This window comes from Haliotis rufescens, unplaced genomic scaffold, assembly GCF_023055435.1.
Source record: "Haliotis rufescens isolate VD_foot unplaced genomic scaffold, xgHalRufe1.0.p SCAF_44, whole genome shotgun sequence".
NCBI classification, from domain to species: Eukaryota; Metazoa; Mollusca; class Gastropoda; order Lepetellida; family Haliotidae; genus Haliotis; species Haliotis rufescens.
Genome location: NW_025964157.1, coordinates 482,271 through 503,979, shown reverse-complemented (window position 1 = coordinate 503,979; position 21,709 = coordinate 482,271). Strand labels below are relative to the sequence as shown.

Here is a 21,709-nt window from a genome sequence, read left to right as displayed (position 1 = left end):
TCGAATCCCAGTTCGCCCCGATTATGTTTCTAGGTTTGTCAGCATCATACCCGTGCTCGTGGGTTTCACCAAAGTGGTAAATGTCTGAGACCTGCATCCCTTCGGGCTTTCCTCCCACATTAAGCTGACAGGCCGCGATATAACTGGAATTCTGTTAAAAGCAGCGTTAAACCCAACTCACTCACTCTAACCCGGATATTCACGGGAACACAGTTTACGTATAGCCATCATATTTAGGTATTTGTTTTCAAAGTGATCTCAGATATAAAGTTCAACCTCACAATTTCTTCGCTTTGTTTAAGAATCCACCAACCTTAAAAATTGATAAAAACAAATTATAATCATATCAGAATCAGAATGATTTTTTCATACCGTAGAGATCCAAGGGATTTTTCTATGACTGAAAAGGATTTTTTTCCAATGATGCATCGTCATCACAAGTCAGACTTAAGATTTATGATATTGATAAGTACACAAACCAGGCTAAGATTTATAAAATTGTTTCGGCAAGGAAAGCCCATTGATGCAGATGTTATAGACAATTTTCACTGAAACTTGCGGGCAGGGATATGGTGCTGACAAATCTTGGTTCATTAATCAAGGGGAACCTGGCATAGTCTCAGACATTTACCACTTTTTGGGAAATCAGTACTGGTCTATGCATGGTATTTCCATAACAATAAAAATTGGAGAAAAACTGGAGATCCTGACTTGACTAAGGGACACAACTCTGCACAAAAGTTATAGCACTTACAACTATTTTTCAATCACTTGATGAAGGGGCCAGAAGTAGCTCTGAAACGTTGTTACAAAGAATAAAAAAAGCTGTTATCCATAAAAAGTGTCATGTATTCATGTTCTTCCAACTTCTAAATCCCTATCAAAGACCTTATTGGTCCCCCAATGACTTACTTCAACGACTCGTGAAGATCCAGAGTAGAATAGGTCTTCAGCAATCCATGCTTCCTGTAAGAGGCAACTATGCTTGTCGTAAGAGACGACTAATGGGATCGGGTGGTCAGGCTCGCTGACTTGGTTGATGCATGTCATTGTATCCCAATTGTGTGGATCGATGCTCATGTTTTCAATCACTGGATTGTCTGGTCCTGACTCGATTATTTACAGACCTCCGTCATATGGCTGTAATGTTGCTGAGTGTGGCGTACAAACAACTTACTTCAACACAATCCTCTGAAAAAATGGGCAATTTGTCAACATAATTATGTGCCTTTAAGTTAACAATATATGTTACCTTTAATTTTTTGTATTTTCGATGCTCTGAATCTGATTCTAACTAGAATTCCTAACATCTCCGTACTGAAAAATACTGACCAACTACAAAGCATTCTCATGTAAAAACCTTTGTTTTTGTACAACCAAATCAGATAAGGTTCAAAAACATTACAATGAGGCCTTGTTGTTTTCCTGTACACACACCTGTAATTAACCTGTCAGGTGTTCACAGAAATAGCCTTTGAGGGAAATAACTTGCTTCAAAACTGTCAATATGGGTCCCAAGTGGCCATGTAAGTGTCGGCAGTGTCACCTTCGTTGAAGCTGCCTCTCCTTCAAGTGATGTTTCTCTGATCTCGGAGTAGATACAAACATAGCCTTAGGGGAATGGAGATCACAGTGGAACAATATTGTGGAGGGGGCAAACTACCGTAATTACTCCATGAATAGTACCACACAGAAAGTTAATCTCTTACCTGTAGATTTAATTTGGAAATATGTGAGGTGAAGAAATTGGGAGTACTTGTTATATCGAAACAGAGAATATGAGACTTTTATATTGAGGAAAGGTGTTTTAATTACACACATAATGAATATGTGATAAATAATCTGTGTGGAATTTGTATGGGTGAGTGAGTGAGTGAGTGAGTGAGTGAGTGGGTGGGTGAGTGAGTGAGTGAGTGAGTGAGTGAGTGAGTGAGTGAGTGAGTGTGTGGGTGGGTGGGTGAGTGAGTGAGTGAGTGAGTGAGTGAGAATGAATGAGATTGAGTGAGTGAGTTTGGGTGAGTGAGAATGAGAATGAGTGAGTGAGTGAGTGAGTGAGTGAGTGAGTGAGTGAGTGAGTGAGTGAGTGAGTGAGTGAGAATGCATGAGATTGAGTGAGTGAGTGAGATGGGTGAGTGAGAATGTGAGTGAGAATGTGAGAGTGAGTGAGTGAGTGAGTGAGTGGGTGGGTGGGTGGGTGGTTGAGTGAGAATGAATGAGATTGAGTGAGTGAGTGAGATTGGGTGAGTGAGAATGAGAGTGAGTGAGTGTGTGAGTGAGTGAGTGAGTTGGTGGGTCAGTGAGTGAGTGAGTGAGTGAGTGAGTGAGTGAGTGAGTGAGCGAGTTGGTGGGTGGGTGTATTTGTGGGCGGGTTGGAGTGTTGTTGTATAGGCTTCAGATGTCAGTAAGTAAGTGTGACTTTTGTAGCTTAAGTTTTTATTAGTCATGAAGGTGTTGGGTCAGTCCGTTCAGTGGGATAAAATAAATAAAATACTCTTTAAAGTACAAGATGTTTTTAGTACTTTTATTGTAACATAACACGTACAATGCTATTGATCAATATATTATTTGAAAAGTTAAAAGTTATTTTAACTTTATATAACTGTTCTAGTTGCCTCTTATTATTTTTCTAACCCTTTAAAGATAAGGAGATCAGGAACCCTGAAGTAATTTTAAAATATAGTATTGTATTTTCTGATTGTTCTGTAAACTGTTAAATAAAACTTTCACCTAAAATTGTGCAAGTGGGACCATTTGTGTATCATCAACACTAAGATTAATCCTCTCATCACAGATGCTGCTTCTGAGGAAGGGAGATTGTAGATTATCATTGATGTACATCAATCAGATGAGCAGAATGAAGCTCAATAATTTATTATTTCATAGTTTGTATCAATTGTCCTCTTCTGTAAGAGGAGTAGGCCTATTTCCTGACGAGGATCAGATTACAATATCCAGCTGCTTAAATACCTACTTTGACCCAAAATAGCTTACAAAAAAATCAGTTGGGCAAAATATCGCTGCTTCCGGCTTATATATCTTTGAAGTGGGTGGGTTATGATTGAATGACCAAAAACTACTAACAAAATCACGCTGAAATTAGAAAAAATATACAATGACTTTTGACAAAAATAATTGTGATGAATTTGTTTCACAATTAGATGAAAAAAAAAGAAAGATATTTTCTCCACTGTTCATAAGAAATGGTATAATATGTATAAATATTATCAAATATATATAAATCATATGTATAAATATTATCAAATATATAAATAATTGTGATGAATTTGTTTCACAATTAGATGGAAAAAAAGAAGAAGATATTTTCACCACTGTTCATAAGAAATGGTGAATAAATATAATCAAATATATAAATAATATGCATAAATATTATTGATTATTTTTAGGTGTCAAGCCATATCAGAACTTGTTAGTTTTTTATTCATTAGCAGCAGTACTTATCTGGGAGATAACCTTTTTTCAAATGTTTGCAAACCAAATAAAAAAAAATAAAAGGACTTATAAGTTTCAGGTAGTTTCAAGGCAGGTTCCACAGAGTGATCTTAGCGCTAAGATGATTGTAACTCCAATACTTTAACATAGGCTTGTGTCATGATTCGTCATGCTAAGATTGGTTTGTGGAAAGGGACCTTGAAATATAACATCCTAGAGTAGTATTTTGTGAATATGACAAAGATTGAAGCCTTTTAAAATATGTTTTGCGGTCACTTAAAAATAACTTGTACTTGGTGCCCTTACTTTAACAATGTGACCAATCAGGAGACAAGGGACCTTACGGGTGCTAGGATACAGTTGTGCCATGACGTCATAAAAAAGACGTTTGACGTCAACTTACTTCAGTGAAGATCGCCATGTGTGATGTCATGTATCTCTGTAATAAATATGAATTGAAGCTTGTGAACTGCACTTTTGTGTCCTAGAGATGTTGTAGTTTTAAAATATAATGAAAAGTCAAAACGTGATTTTCCCCCATAAGTTCCCTCCTCGCATGGTGGATCACATTTATTATAAAAATCCAATGAAGAGATAATTTTGAATGTACTAATAGAACAAATCTCCACGAATTGGCATCGTTTATTAAAGAATAACATTTAGGAATCTTTGAATAAATAATTTCCTAACATATTTGATAGTCTCTAAAAGACAAAAATGGCTAATTATTCAAAATGTTTGAGGGGTAAAGTTCATTTCATTTTGATAAAAGTACAATTATATACTTAATGTCAAAGAGACCAGTTATAAAGTCACCACAGGGTCTCTCATGTTATAGACATGACAACCTTATTGAAGTGAGGGGTGTCACCAGTAGATGTGACAACCTTATTGAAGTGAGGGGTGTCACCAGTAGATATGACAACCTTATTGAAGTGAGGGGTGTCACCAGTAGATATGACAACCTTATTGAAGTGAGGGGTGTCACCAGTAGATGTGACAACCTTATTGAAGTGAGGGGGTGTCACTAGTAGACATGACAACCTTATTGAAGTGAGGGGGTGTCACCAGTAGATGTGACAACCTTATTGAAGTGAGGGGTGTCACCAGTAGATGTGACAACTTAATTGAAGTGAGGGGGTGTCACCAGTAGATGTGACAACCTTATTGAAGTGAGGGGGTGTCACTAGTAGACATGACAACCTTATTGAAGTGAGGGGATGTCACCAGTAGACATGACAACCTTATTGAAGTGAGGGGGTGTCACCAGTAGACATGACAACCTTATTGAAGTGAGGGGTGTCACCAGTAGATGTGACAACTTAATTGAAGTGAGGGGGTGTCACAAGTAGATGTGACAACCTTATTGAAGTGAGGGGGTGTCACCAGTAGATATGACAACTTTATTGAAGCTAGGGGGTGTAACCAGTAGATGTGACAACCTTATTAAAGTGAGGGGGTGTCACCAGTAGATATGACAACTTTATTGAAGCTAAGGGGTGTAACCAGTAGATGTGACAACCTTATTAAAGTGAGGGGGTGTCACCAGTAGATATGTCAACCTTATTGAAGTGAGGGGGTGTCACCAGTAGATATGACAACCTTATTGAAGTGAGGGGGTGTCCCTAGTAGATATGACAACCTTATTGAAGTGAGGGGGTGTCACCAGTAGACATGACAACCTTATTGAAGTTAGGGGGTGTCACCAGTAGATGTGACAACCTTATTGAAGTGACAGGTGTCACCAGTAGATATGACAACCTTATTGAAGTGACAAGTGTCACCAGTAGATATGACAACCTTATTGAAGTGAGGGGGTGTCACCAGTAGATATGACAACATCATGGGGTGAGTCACCAGTAGTCGTAACATAAGGGGTGAGTCATCAGTAGACATGAAGGGGTGAGTCACCAGTAGACATGAAGGGGTGACCAGTAAATATAATATAATCTATGGGTGGGCCACAAGTAAATATCATAAAATCAAGGGGTGGGCCACCAGTAAATATCATAAAATCAAGGCGTGGGCCACAAGTAAATATAATAAAATCAAGGGGTGGGTCACCAGTAAATATCATAAAATCTATGGGTGGGTCACAAGTAAATATAAAAAAATCAAGGGGTGGGCCACCAGTAAATATCATAAAATCAAGGGTTGGGCCACCAGTAAATATAATAAAATCAAGGGGTGGGCCACCAGTAAATATCATAAAATCAAGGGTTGGGCCACCAGTAAATATCATAAAATCAAGGGGTGGGTCACCAGTAAATATGAAAAAATCAAGGGGTGGGCCACCAGTAAATATAATAAAATCAAGGGGTGGGCCACCAGTAAATATCATAAAATCAAGGGGTGGGCCACCAGTAAATATCATAAAATCAAGGGTTGGGCCACCAGTAAATATAATAAAATCAAGGGGTGGGCCACCAGTAAATATCATAAAATCAAGGGGTGGGCCACCAGTAAATATCATAAAATCAAGGGGTGGGTCACCAGTAAATATGAAAAAATCAAGGGGTGGGCCACCAGTAAATATAATAAAATCAAGGGGTGGGCCACCAGTAAATATCATAAAATCTATGGGTGGGTCACAAGTAAATATAAAATAATCAAGGGGTGGGCCACCAGTAAATATCATAAAATCAAGGGTTGGGCCACCAGTAAATATAATAAAATCAAGGGGTGGGCCACCAGTAAATATCATAAAATCAAGGGGTGGGCCACCAGTAAATATCATAAAATCAAGGGGTGGGTCACCAGTAAATATGAAAAAATCAAGGGGTGGGCCACCAGTAAATATAATAAAATCAAGGGGTGGGCCACCAGTAAATATCATAAAATCTATGGGTGGGTCACAAGTAAATATAAAATAATCAAGGGGTGGGCCACCAGTAAATATCATAAAATCAAGGGTTGGGCCACCAGTAAATATAATAAAATCAAGGGGTGGGCCACCAGTAAATATCATAAAATCAAGGGGTGGGCCACCAGTAAATATCATAAAATCAAGGGGTGGGTCACCAGTAAATATGAAAAAATCAAGGGGTGGGCCACCAGTAAATATAATAAAATCAAGGGGTGGGCCACCAGTAAATATCATAAAATCAAGGGGTGGGCCACCAGTAAATATAATAAAATCAAGGGGTGGGCCACCAGTAAATATAATAAAATCAAGGGGTGGGTAACCAGTAAATATAAAAAAATCAAGGGGTGGGCAACAAGTAAATATCATAAAATCAAGGGGTGGGTCACCAGTAAATATAATAAAATCAAGGGGTGGGCCACCAGTAAATATCATAAAATCAAGGGGTTGGCCACCAGTAAATATAATAAAATCAAGGGGTGGGTCACCAGTAAATATAAAAAAATCAAGGGGTGGGCCACAAGTAAATATCATAAAATCAAGGGGCGGGCCACCAGTAAATATAAAAAAATCAAGGGGTGGGCCACAAGTAAATATCATAAAATCAAGGGGCGGGCCACCAGTAAATATAATAAAATCAAGGGGTGGGCCACCAGTTAATATGAAAAAATTAAGGGTTGGGCCACCAGTAAATATCATAAAATCAAGGGGTGGGCCACCAGTTAATATCATAAAATCATGGGGTGGGCCACCAGTATATATCATAAAATCTATGGGTGGGCCACCAGTATATATAATAAGATCTAGAGGTGGGCCACCAGTAAACATGACAACATATAGAGACTCTCTTCATAAATCAGAAACCAATTCTAGTTTTAAAAAATCCAGTTGAACACCGGGTATCTGAAATGAATCCAAGGAAAGAGTAAATGGTGAAAGCACCTCAGGTGGTTGATGGGACAGAAGGACAGTGAGGGCTGAAAATCAGACAGTGATGATGTTTGTGTGTCACTACCCTCATCCCCGGGGTGACCCAGGTTAGACGTGGTCTTCGGCAACCTATCCATGTCAGGGATGACAGGCTTTGTATCTTGGCTGACTGCATGCCATCGCATCCCAATTGCGTAAATCAGTGCTCATGATATCAATCACTGGATAGTCTGGTCCAGATGCGATTATCTAAAGACCATATTGATGCAGCTGAAATTATACTTAGTGCGGCAAAAATGCAACAGAAGCCCCACAAACCTCAATGATAAAACCGACTGATTCTAGGTGAGTTAAATAATCATGAGGGATGTGTGAGCAGGCCAAAGAATCCCGGGAATGTGAGTCTCAGATGCTGGCTGGCGTTGACACAAAGGTTACATGTTGGCTGAGATAGAATGACACAGCAAGTGTCCGGATGGGGACAGTGGTCAGCGATAACCAGGTCCTTCTTGACACTGTCCACTACACATGTCACAATGCAGTAATGAATTCTGTCACATGACACAATGGGAACACCATTTGATAGTCTGGGGGAGTGGGGTGAGGATTGTTTTGAAGAAATAATAGCATAATAAACAATACTGAAGTATTTTGCCTTGGCTTTTTACCAAACAAGTCATCAGGAGATGACATATCCCCCAGTCTGGTGCAATTCAGAAATGGAGTTTGGCTACTTTCACAACACTTTTGGTTGACTGTCATCGGATGCCTTCAGTTCAGTGAAGAAAAAATAATGCTGTTCAAACCCCAAATCACCGAAAGGCATCAGCTCACCACTAGCAAGTTTCATCCAGAAATATTCAATGGTCATTTTCAGTTTAACTTGTCGTCATGGGCCCAACTAAATATTTGAAAGGTGAGGTGAGGTGAAATGGGGTTTAACGTCGCGTCCAAGATTATTGCACTTATATAGCGACGTGCATGCATGTGTGTGTGTTTGTGTGGCTGCTTGTACTAGTCCGGACTGATGCCGATTTATAGTGCTAGCTCACTGAGATACCATGCCGCAGTTTAACATGAATACCCCACTCAGACACAGTATACTGACTCCGAGCCGACCAGTCCTTGCTTAAGCCTCTTAATGTCGAGCGCCAGACAGGGTAACAACAAGTACCATCTTTTAACGTCTTTTGGTATGACGCGGTCGGGGATCGAACTCCGGACCTTCCGCTCTCCGGGCGGACACTCTACCACTAGACCACGGAGGCGGTCTATCACAGAAAGACCTTATACATGTATACTGTTATAATAGAATCCTTTCATGCATCACCTTCCACCTGGGACAGGTGTCCAAACAAATATGATCGTTGTACAGCTCACGGATGGGCAGACATGGTGATAGCTGAGAGGTGTGTGTGTGTGTGTGTGTGTGTGTGTGTGTGTGTGTGTTTGTGTGTTGGAGGGGAGGGGGGAGTATATAAAAAGTGATGGTTCACAGGATGTCTTAAAAGACAGAGGCGTATCCAGGATTTCGAAAAAATGGTGGGGTGCCTAAAATTTCCACATAACGAAGTGTCTTGGCTGAGGGTGCACTTAATATGAAAGGTGCCTGAAAAAAGGTGTGGTGTGCACCCTGTGCACCCCCCTCTGGATCTACGAGGGAAATATTAAGGTGTTGCAAGTCCCACCAAAATCTGTTTGCCTCCCCTTCTCAGGGTTGCACCTAGCAATGATTCCCCAAATACTGAATGGATGGTCTCCAACATGACTAATATTGTTGTGGTATTGCAGAGGCTTCTGTCACTGTCCTCAGATCCTTGAGAATCCAAATACAGAAATGACCAAGAAATCGGCATAAAAGACATTTTCAAAATGACTGCCATGCAGTCTTAGAGACACTATCGCTGGGATGTTCACCAAATTAATTTTTAAAAAGCATGAAATATTAATATCCCCAGCCAATATCCAGTTGTGTGCAAGGCAAGAAATATTGTACGGTTTTCAAGATCTGCTCCAGAAACGAGTACTACTGCCATTTTAAGTCAAAGTCGTTTCCATGGAAACTCAAAAAATATTTTTTTCGAAAAACCAAAACTATCAAAAGGCACCAGGTCACTAGACCTACCTATGTGCCAAGATTGGTTAAGATATCTTTCATGGTTTCTGAGTTCTGCTCCGGAAATGAAACATGACAGACGGACTAGGGACAGCACCCATTCCTATATCCCCCTTCCACTTCATAGTGGGGGACAATAACAGAGAGGTTTCCGATGAGTAAAACACACTGTAGAATTAGATAAACAAGGGTATGTGGGTACAAAGGAGGTGAAAAACTGGGGCAGGGTAAAAAGTCGGCCACTAAACGTACTGTATGTCTTTCCACCTATTACCGTATTTGACGTAATAAGCGCCCAGGGCGCTCTCAAAATTTGTAATAGGCGGCTCTGAATAGAATATTATTTTGGTGAAAAAAACAGAGTTGAAAGATAAATTTCGTGGTTTATGCTGACAGCCTGAAATGTATATATACGACAGATATATTTTTCTAGAATTTAATTGCCCGTAATTGAGGGTGCATATTACACACGAGTGCATATTATACTTGAATAAATAGGTCTTGTGTACATTGATCAATCGGAAGGGGTGCTAATTGGGATTGTTCACTTGCCAATATATATTAGCAAATATCGCTGTGGGCGCTTATTAGAGCGGGGCGCTTATTACGTCGAATAAGGTACCTGTTTACTTCATATCAAGTTTCCTAATTCACATTATCTCCTTTTATTCAGGCACCTGACTTGTTAACTGCACCCTCGGCCAAGTCACCTTTGGGACTTGGGTATTATGTGAACCCCCTTTCTTAAATTTCTGGATCCGCCTCTGCGATGGTACATGCAACAACAGCATTTTCAGTGCAGGTGAGCTACGGCTTATTGCGTGACACCTAGTACCTCTTGAAATGGAGCGTAATGAAGGCAAAACCCCAGCTTGGCAATCACATAAACACAGAATCATCAGAATCCATTCCCATGTCATAAACATGATAACACGCGTACATGCTGTCGAGAAGCAACTTGAGTGTGAAGGGATCCAATTTGTTGTCATACTCTCTTGGGTGAGTGAGTGAGTTTGGCTTTTACACCGCTTTTAGCAATATTCCAGCAATATCACGGCGGGGGACACCAGAAATGGGCTTCACACATTGTACCCATGTCGGAATTTGAACCCGGGTCTTCGGCATGACGAGCGAATGCTTTAACCACTAGACTACCTGACCGCCCCTACTCTCTTGGACTGGCAGTACAGCTTTGAAGAATCTGCATTTAGAAAACAGTATTACCCTTTCCGTGGCTTTGTGTGGTGTGATGTGGCGTGGCGTGTGGTACGGTATGGTGCATGGTGTGGTGTTGGGTGGTGTGGTGTTGGGTGCATGCTTTGGTGTATGTGTGTAGGGGTGTGTGTGTGTATGAGCGTGTGGTATGAGCATGTGTGTGTGTGTGCGTCATTTGTGTGTGGTGTCTGTGTGGTGTGTGTGCGAGTCGTTTGTGTGTGTGTGGTAAGTGTGTGTGTGTGTGTCATTTGTGTGCGGTGTGTCTGTGTGTCGTTTGTGTCATTTGTGTGTGGTGTGTCTGTGTGTCGTTTGTGTCATTTGTGTGTGGTGTGTCTGTGTGTCGTTTGTGTGTGTGTGTCTGTGTGGTGTGTGTGTGTGTGTGTGTGTCGTTTGTGTGTGGTGTGTGGTGTTGTGTGTGGTGTGGTGTGGTGTGGTGTGTGGTTTGGGTGTTTGTGTGTGTATGCTTGTGTGTGTATGCTGTGTGTGTGTACTTGATGTGTGTGTGTATATGCATGTGGTGTGTGTGTGTGTGTGTGTGTGTGTGTGTGTGTGTGTGTGTGTGTGTGTGTGTGTGTGTGTGTGTGTGTGTGCGTGCGTGCGTGGGTGTGCGTGCGTGCGTGTGGTATGCATATATCAAGGCTGGAGTGAGGCAGAAGATGGTCACTAACCCTGTTTTCAGACTTGGAATTGGGTAGTGTGTACCCATTTTTCAAAATCCAGCATCTGCCTCAGTTGATGGGACAATAAGCTGTGTCAGGTATGAGGTAACAGATACACATCTTAAAATTAAACAATCCCTGCCTATATATATAACTCAGCAATCAATCAGATCCATGAAATATATCTCTGACGGTAACATTCCTCACGGACATTCTCTGACAGGTAATAGTCTACTTATAGTTCCCCAATGGTTTAGTTACACCAACAGCAGCTGTGACAACTGTATCACAGCCTCGTTACACAAGGTCACCGAGGTCAGCCCAACTATATCCATCTCACATTCTTCACTGTAAGTACAAGGGGCTCCCAGCTGCCATGTCTTGGGTCATTAACAATTACGAGTTGAAATGGTCATTTTCCAATACAGCTCGTACTGCTTGCCAGTTGTTGTGGAGATGAATGCTTGTACCAACAATAACCTAATTAGCGTACCATGGACATAGATCATGATGATCTGCTCCAATGGGTCTCCGGACCTTTGACAGACTCACATTTCATGTCTGACGTTCTTGACACCAGCCTGTCAATTATACTTACATTGACACTGAAACTTACTCCAGTTATAAAACATGATGTCTCTTTTCTACATCACTTCAGACTCCCTGGATGACCAACAAGGCGGAACCAATTAAATTTAGTTTTAGTTCAGTTTGTGTGAGCAAGGAAAATGGTGCTAATGCCACTGTGAACACTATTCCAGTTATATCACGACGTGTCAGCGTCATATGGGAGGAAACCCAAAAGTGATGCAGGTTGGACTCACAATCATAGGTTCCTGGTGTGCCCAAGGGACACGACTCTGCACAGTGAATTGTGGTGCCTAAGACGACATGGCCACCCATACCAACAGTTCACTTTGAATTGACATAATGAAATTTATTCAAGTAAGCACATGAATAAAACATATATCATGTTACTTATGTAGCAGGCGAGGAGTCATCCCACAGATGACATCCTTACCTTGTCAGCTTGCTGACGGGGTTAACCTCTTTGGTCATGTGGACAAGGCGTCCAACTTCGGATCAGAAGGTCCGTGGTTCGAATCCCATCACGGGACTTGGAAATTTTATGGCCGCTACACTTACATGTTCATCAACATTCTACCGCAAGCTCCAAAATGGAGGTTCATACTCCAGTGAACTCACTCAAAGTGAAAGTCAATTCTAATTGAAACTTATCCTTGAAACAACATATTAAGTCCTACAGTGAAGTACCAATGCCAACCACATTACTGATATCGTGCCTGGACCTAGTCCTTCACCATGACTGTGGAATTTATTTTTTTTAGGTATTTTTTTAACTAAAAGCCTAGGCAAGTCTAGATGAAACTAACCAAATCTAGAGGAAAGATTTTTTCGAAAAAAACCCAGAAATGTTACAGACATGTTTTCATTGATAAAGTGTTAGTCTTGCCTGGACTATTTGACTTGAGAATGTTTCACTGCATAGCAGGGTGCTGTTGTACAAAGGCATCTTAGCGCTAAGGTGATCGTAACTTCCATACTTTGACGTAGACTGACGATCATCCTAGCGCTAAGGTTGTTTTGTACACCGGCACCCTGATAGATATCACTCACAATGCCTGACAAGGTTGAACAAATCTATACTCATTTTAGTTCAGTTGCATAAGGAGTGAGTGAGTTTCTGGCGTGCCCAAGGGACGCAACTCTTCACAGCGAATCGCGGCACCTTAGACGACTGGGCCACCCGTGCCCCCTGTTGCATAAGGTTCTTTGCAAGTTCTAAGTAAGCTGGACAGAAGTTGTGAGTCAGCTAGTGGTCTAATGCCACTGAAGAGTATTTCAATGTATCGCAGTATGTCAGCTTAATGGGTGAGGAAAGCTGGAAGTGGTACGGAAGGGGAGTTGAAAGTGTTGCTGAAAGGGGCGCACCTGACAGAAAGAGAGAGAAATAGAGAGAGTGGATGGATGGGGATGGAGTGATGGAGGGTGGGAGAGAGAGGGTGAGAGAAAGAGAGAGAGATCTGTGAGATAGGTGTGTGTGTGAGAGAGAGAGAGAGAGAGAGAGAGAAATAGAGAGAGAGAGAGAGAGAGAGAGAGAAAGACAGAGACAGAGAGAGGGGCGGAGACAGCAGGAGAAAGAGACGCTGAGAGAGAGAGAGATCTGTGAGATAGGTGTGAGAGAGATCTGTGAGAGAGATCTGTGAGAGAGAGAGATCTGTGAGATAGGTGTGAGAGAGATCTGTGAGATAGGTGTGAGAGAGATCTGTGAGATAGATGTGAGAGAAATAGAGAGAGGGGATGGATGGGTGATGGAGAGTGGGAGAGAGAGGGTGACTGAAAGAGAGAGAGAGATATGTGAGAGAGAGAGAGATCTGTGAGATAGGTGTGAGAGAGAGAGAGAGAGAGAGAGAGAGAGAGAGAGAGAGAGAGAGAGACAGAGACAGAGAGAGGGGCGGAGACAGCAGGAGAAAGAGACGCTGACACACGGCCAGCAGTTATCATAAGGACTTAAACTGACAAGCTCTCAATGCAAAGGTCCAAAACACAACAATGATATCAATATCACATAGATCACCATCTAATAACAATTTCTCATTTGTTTCATTTTTAGTGACCTGTTTTGGGGTGTTCTCAGATCTATGTTTAGTGGGAGGAGAACTAAGATCTGATTTTAATGAGCTTGACATGATATATACTTTCTCTGCCCAGCAGCCTACTTAATGGCAAGGCTGCCTGACCATCTCCAAGGAGAAGCCACACATGGAGACATGTTCAGATAACTCTTGAAGACACAAAACTATCAAAATATTTTATCTATTTTTCCTCATCTACTCACAACGATTTTTTTAAAAACAATAACATTTCTGTTACCCTTTGAAAATGTAACTAGCTGTGAACAATTATCATGTCAATTATATCTGTAGCTGTATTCTTAGATTCAAATCAAGAATAAAGAATGGCACAGTGTCATAAAATATGAAAATACAATTCCAATGAATTATTAAAGCTTATCTTAAAAGCCGTAAATCACTGACATAGTCATACCAGAAGCAAATGTCAGCTGTCTGGTGGAACACATGACCTATTATGGCGCTCAACCAGGGATTTTTTTCTGCATTATGAGTGAGTGAATGAGTTGGGTTTAACGCTGCTTTTAACAGTATTCCAGTTATATCACGGCGTGTCAGCTTCATGTGGGAGGAAAGCCTGAAGTGATGCAGGTCTTAGACGTTTACCACTTCGGTGAAACACACGAGCATGGTGGGTATGGTGCTGACAAACCTAGAAACATAATTTGGGCGAACCAGGATTCGAACCCGCAATCATAGGTTTCTGGCATGCCTTAGGGATGCAACTCTGCACAGCGAATCTCGGCGCCTTAGGAGACTGGGCCACCCGTGCCCCCCATTCTGCATCATAACTTTGGAATATATGTATTTTATGATTGGTTTGGTTGGTTTGTTGTTTTACACCGCACTCAGACAATCCAGTGATTGATATCATGAGCTTCGTTCCACGCAATTTGGATCGATGTCATGCTTCAACCAAGTCAGCGAGCCTGGCCACCCGAACCTGTTAGTCGTCTCTTACGACAAGTATAGTTGCCTTTTATGGCAAGCATGGGTTGCTGAAGACCTATTCTACCCCGGATCTTCATGGGTCTTTTTATAAAAGCGAAATAATTCTAAAACATGAATTAAAAAGTCGAGCTAGTGCTATTCCATGAAAGCTGTTTGAGATAGGGATGCTGGATGAATGCTGTACTGAAAGCTCTGCATTTTGCTGCATAGAGTTACATCCCTTAGTTGTGTCAGGATTTGATGATCATGTGTTTGAATCCCAGATTTCCCCACATAAGGGTCCTTGGTCTTTCAGCACTATTCCATGCTTGTTAGTTTAAAAAAAGTAGTTAATATTCATCATTTGGGGCTTTCCTCCAACATCAAGCTGATGCATGGAAATACTGTCTATTTTCTACTCTTAATCTTCCACAACTTAGTTAAAACTTAAAATAAGTCTGGAAGTCGAAGTCCTATGAAAGCTATATGTTGTATTTCAGATTAACCAACCAATCCCATTTCTCCCCTTTTTTCAAATTCATGTGATATTATCATTGTTTGATTCTCATCCCACTTGGTACCCACATATGGCTTAAATACTTCAATATTTTTTGTGTTGATGGATCAAGGTTTAAATATAAATATTGGCATGCATAATGTGTACACACCACTTCTTACTTTTATACCTACAAATACATTCAAGTCATCTCTTATAAATAAATAACTCAACAAAAATTTCTCCTTCTCTTATCGTTAACACACAAAAATGCAGATGGAAGGATACCAGTCACATCTTTCTGCTCACAGGCCCCACCCATCCTATTATCAGCCAATCAGGAAACAGTAGGCAACTGGCGGCCACAGCCAAATTTCTTTAGGTTAACATAAACCTAACATATATGCTTGGCTCCTTGCTTCCTCCCGCATCAAACTGACACGCTGTGATGAGTCTGAATATAGCAGCATTACGACACTCACTCATTCACTCACTACCATCGACCCACCTGACCGCTCGCCTGCCTACCTGCCTGCACTCACTCACTCACCCACTTTCTAACTCACTAACCCACCCACTCACTCACTCACTCACCCACTACTAAACTCACTACCACCCATCCTCACTCACTCACTCACTCACTCACCCATTCACTCACTCACCCACTCACTCACTGAGTCACCCACTCACTCACTCTATCACTCACTCACTCACCCACTACTTAACTCACTACCACCCATCCTCACTCACTCACTCACTCACCCACCCATTCACTCACTCACCCACTCACTCACTCTATCACTCACCCAAACCCCACCCACCCACCCACTCACTCACTCACCCATCCACCCACCCACCCACTCACTCAACCACCCACCTTCTCTCTCGCTCGCACCCACTCACTCACTCACTCACTCACCCACTCACTCACTCACCAACTCACTCACTGAGTCACCCACTCACTCACTCAAGGATGTGATTATCTTGGCTACGAATCCTTTTATTCCACTATCAGCCAGATATAAACTGAAAAACTGATAAACTGTCATGATCACTATGCTGTCAAGCCAAAGCAATGGACACTCCACTCTGTAACACAATCCCCAATACAATCTGCAGAGATTTAGTAATACCAGCATCTTCAAACTTCTTTCTCCAACATGTCTGCTTCAGTCTCGAAACTGTTTATCAACTATATCAATGTATATACATGGGCGGATACAGAGGGGGGGTGCAGGGGGTGCGCACCCCCCCCTTTTTATTTCGAAAAAAATCTTTATTTCTGTATAAATTACCACCAAAGACAATAAATAGATCTTAATTGTGCACCCACCCTTTTCAAAAAAGCTGTATCCGCCCATGATATATATATATATATACCTCCCTCGTTCACTCCCTCCCTCAGTGTCAAGACTTTGTTTTTAGCTTGACTAAGAGCTTCTTACATCAAGTCACATCCTCTTCTTCTGTTAATGTATAAAATACAAGTAATGTTTGAATTGTCTCCAGCATCTCCAGCATCATTCAGCACTCTGAGGACTCAACATCAGGCTTGCAGCAAGGATAAATGACACACACACATTGTGATGTACAGCGCTTTGACACAAAGCAGCTTAACAGTGATGCTTTTCCTCCACAATCAAGACTAGTTGGACACAGTCAACACATGGGATTCAGACCCTATCTGTGTCTTACCCTAAGTTAGACTAACATCTCGTCTCTGAAAGTTGTTAAATTATCTTCATAAAAATATAATAAAAAGGAGCCCAGAGACTCTCTTCATTTTCAGAATTCAGCAGATTTGTACAGACCCTGATACTGCAGTAATCTAGACTTGCCAAACATTATAGACTTGCAAGGGCTGTCTATATTTGTTTCAGGGTCTGTATGACAGACTAACGATGAGTCTATAATGGGGACTTGTTAACCGACCCGTGAAGATCCGGGGTAGAATATGTCTTCAGCAACCCATGCTTGCTGTAAAAGGTGACTATGCTTGTCGTAAGAGGCGACTAACGGGATCGGGTGGTCAGGCTCGCTGACTTGATTGAAGCATGTCATCGTATCCCAATTGTGTGGATCGATGCTCATGATGTCAATCAGTGGATTGTCTGGTCCTGACTCAATTATTTACAGACCGCCGTCATATATATAGCTGGAATATTGCTGAGTGCGGCATTAAACAACAAACAACAAACAAACAAACTTGTTAACCATGGCAGTTTTCACATAAACACATTTTACCGTTGTCATGGTGATAGTGCCACACTGTTGGTCAGATTATGTACAAGAGTGGTAAAATAGGTCACCTTGATTCCCTTCATATTAATATTATTACTGTTTTAAATTTGAAACCTCATTGGACAGATTGCTCACTAAAAATATTCAGCAAATACTACAGATTTACAACAACGGATGAAAAATAGGATCAAGATTACAGCCATATTACCTATAAAGATTCACAGGTTTCCAATACTATTCCATCCACATTAACAGGCTTCCGGAAAAAATTGTTACCATTTTCCAACAGCTATGAAATGATATTCCATCACGACTGACAGCTTTCCAACAGCATATTTCATAAATATTAATGTTTCAAATGCTATTCCATCAAGACTGACAGATTGCAAACAAAACTTCATCCTTAATATGTTTTCAACACTGGATTCCATAACACTGACGAATGACTTTATACATATCAGAGGGTTAACATCCGGATTCCAGCAGGTTTTCAAAAGTATATCAGTTTGCATTGGTATTCTGAAACGACTGACAGGTTTCAGCCAACAAGCAAATGAGGGATCCAAATTCATGTCAAAACACTTGGTCCTGTTGTAAAATTGTGGCACAAAAAAAGAAAAAAAGAAAAAGAAAAAAAGTCATGTAAAATAATTCAGTTGCATACCAACCCTGATCTTGAAATTCACACACCTAAACCATCCAATGTTGACATAATAATGAGATGCTTTGAGTAGTGAAGAGCCTTGTATACTCTACATCATATATTTATACACCTGCAGCTTCATCTAACAATCACCTCGTCATGGTGACAAGATGTCATATGTACAAAATGTATCAATACTCTGTTTTGAGACCACTATAGTTTTCAGACGATGAAAAGAAGCTTTTTTCCATTATACACCTGGATGCTATGCTCTGTTAGCCTCGTCGTATTGATTCAGCAGACGAGGAGTATAGCTGATAAATGAAACAGTGGCTATGCTAGCTGCATGTTTGTTTAATTTGAAACAATATTTTTCTTTCCTTAACAAGACAAAGAGTTAGTTCATACAGTACAGAACCATTTTAGTTCACACATTTCAAATGTTTTCCATCAAAATCATCTTCGGGCTAACAGGTACCAGATGAGCTGGATCCCAAAATAAATATACACTTTTCATTCTGGACCATTTCCTGGTGTGTTAGAGCGTACAGGTTTCTGGCTGGCTCTCACTTGTTATTGTGAACACGCCTGATTCTTCTGAAGTTTGGAGTGTGACTTACATCATTAGATCCACCCATTCACACTCTATGTATACTTGTCCACAGTGGCACATTCACAGCTTCATCCATACAATGCAGGGGATGCGTTAAGAAGTACAACAAAGTCAGATAACTCACCTGCCTAATCAAGTATCCCCATCGGATCAGTGTAAATCCTCAGCACAAACAGGTGCTTATAACCTGCTTCCAGAATATCGTAAATTCTCTCAGCAACTGCCTGAATGAAAGTGTATACTCCTCACATCAACATGTACAGGTTGGTGTTAAAATACCTCTAATCCTGCTCCTCACAGGGTTGTCCAAGCTTGAGGACCAGCACAGGTTTCAAATCCGATTAGTCTACAGCTCTGTCAGTCATCTGGTGGAATTATTCTCCAGCAATAATATAAACATCACTGGTTTGCTAAGATGTGGGCAGGGCAGGGAACGCCAACTGCTCGCTGTGGTGGCGATCAGCTGACTGATGCTGAGGGAGGGAGCGTGTGGTGGGTGATGCTTGGTTCGTTCAGGCTCGTTCAGTAGGCTGGATAGGCCTGCTGGTTAAGCAGAGGCGATGGAGATGTTCATTTGAAGGTCTTTCTTCTAGGAGACCTTGAAGTGGAAATGGTCATGGCCACTTTATAGTGTTATAATAGACTGTGCATTGAGTGTTGGAGTAGAGGCAGTTTAATAGGGCACATCTGTAATGGACTTTTTCTGAATGGTGATTATTTTCTGGATGATAACAAAGTGGACAGAAAGGCTACAAAAGAGACTACCGAGTCCCTGTGTTGTATAGTTGGAGATTGTGTTTGTGTCTGAGATTGTGTTTGAGATTGTGTTTGTGTCCGAGATTGTGTTTGGAGGAGACGGTATTGTATGGTGTATGAGTTTGATGAGAGGATATCATGATTGTTATTTCACTGAGGCAGTGTTTGAGCGCTTGTCAGACATGGTGAACAAAGGACAAACTGACTTGTGTTTGTCTATAAACAGCGAACATGTTGGGAGTTTGGATTAAGGGTGTCAGAATGGGGTGATATTTAATTGAAAAGGCTAGCTGTAAATGTGTGATTGACTTTAAGTTGATGAAAATAATGAGTATTTTAACCCTTAATCTCTCAGCCAGTTCTTATGAAAACCTTATTTAAAACTCCCTTATGTAAAAATCACTTTGACAATAAACAAAAACTAGGGATTTTTATATGACAAAAACAGAACCTTTTAATCATCCTTTTTTTACATATGGTTAAAAATACAATACTTATGGTACAAAAATAACTCAGTTAAAATAAAAGGAGAAAAGTCAAATGTTACGAATATATACTGAACAACAAAAGTTCCTGTGAAATTGAATAAGATTTAATGCAAAGTTATGTTTTTTACCAAATCTGAAACAATTTCGGTTTGCAACAGATAAAAGACTCCTGTCAGTGTTCATATGGTTTAATTTGCCACACTGACTTCAGAAAACGTGTGATTTCATAAAAAAAACATGAACATGCCAAAACGTCAATTTACAAATCAATAGCGTGTGTGTCCACCTCTGGTTGCGATGCAAGCAACACATCTTCGTCTCATGGAATGGACCAGGCATCGCACAAAGTCCTGTGGGATATCTGTCCATATCTGCTGGAGCATGTTTCGAAGTTCCTGGAGTGTCTGTGGAACATGTGGTTGACGTCGAAGGCGCCGATCCATCTCATCCCACATGTGCTCGATTGGTGAGAGATCAAGGGAGCGAGCCGGCCAGGGGATGTCATTCACGTTGTATTGTTGAAGAGAATCCTTAACAAGTCGAGCAATATGAGGCCAGGGGTTGTCATGTTGAAAGGTAATGCCTGGGCCATGGCGACACAAAAACGGTAGAACAACAGGGCCGATGATCTCGTCGCGGTAGCGTGTGATGTCATGTGCGTGTGATGTCATATGTGCGTGTGATGCCTTATGTGCGTGTGATGTCATGTGTGCGTGTGATATCATATGTGCATTTGATGTCATATGTGCTTGTGATGTCATATGTACGTGTGATGGCATATGTGCATTTGATGTCATATGTGCATGTGATGTCATATGTGCGTGTGATGTCATATGTGCTTGTGATGTCATATGCGCGTGTGATGTCATATGTGCATGTGATGTCATGTGCGTGTCATGTCATGTGCGTTCAATGTCATATGTGCATTTGATGTCACATGTGCATGTGATGTCATATGTGCGTGTGATGTCATATGTGCATGTGATGTCATATGTGCATGTGATGTCATGTGCGTGTCGTATCATGTGCGTGTGATGTCATATGTGTGTGTGATGTCATATGTGTGTGATTTCATGTGTGCGTGTGATATCTTATTTGCGTGTTATGTCATATGTGCGTGTGATGTCATGTGTGTGTGATGCCAAATGTGCATTTGACGTCATGTGTGCATTTGCGTGTGGGCAGATGTTTTAACACTATCTATATGATAAGGCATCTTTGTGTCATCCCTTAAAATCACGGTTAGGAAGAGTGATGTCTGAAGGATCCTTTTGAATAAAAACATCAATTTTTTTTATTTAGTGCTCAAAAAGTAATTTCATTAGCAACTCCCGAAATCAATCCCGTCACATTTATCGTGTCGGCCATTTTGACATCTTGTACTTGATTATGACACGCTGTCATTGTGACTGAATTACTGATATAGTTCTGAACAGACCTTTCTCAACTAATGGTGGTATTATTTGAATACATTTGTTACATAAGAAGAGCAAGTTTCTGAAGAGCAAGTTGTGCATCCATACGCTCATGTCACCTCTCTTTTTGAGTAAGTTGAGTTTAACATCACCATAAACAATATTTCAGTTATATCATAATGCCATGCAGATTGAAGACAGTTACCACGTTGCTGGTGATCGACAGACCAAGGGTCATAA

The 21,709-nt window shown here is 41.0% G+C and overlaps 1 protein-coding gene across 2 annotated transcripts in view; it reads right to left on the bottom strand.

Annotated features, from left to right (window-relative positions):
- LOC124136025 (cadherin-like and PC-esterase domain-containing protein 1) overlaps positions 1-21,709 on the bottom strand; it is a 117,055-nt gene that overhangs the window by 58,151 nt on the left and 37,195 nt on the right. Inside the window, exon 1 of one of the 2 annotated variants that reach the window (XM_046501771.2) lies at positions 18,935-19,333. The exons of the other annotated variant lie outside the window; for it this stretch is intronic. The gene's annotated coding sequence lies outside the window, so the exon portion shown is untranslated. Of the gene's footprint in view, positions 1-18,934; positions 19,334-21,709 lie in introns of those variants that run through there. 2 annotated transcript variants of the gene reach the window in all.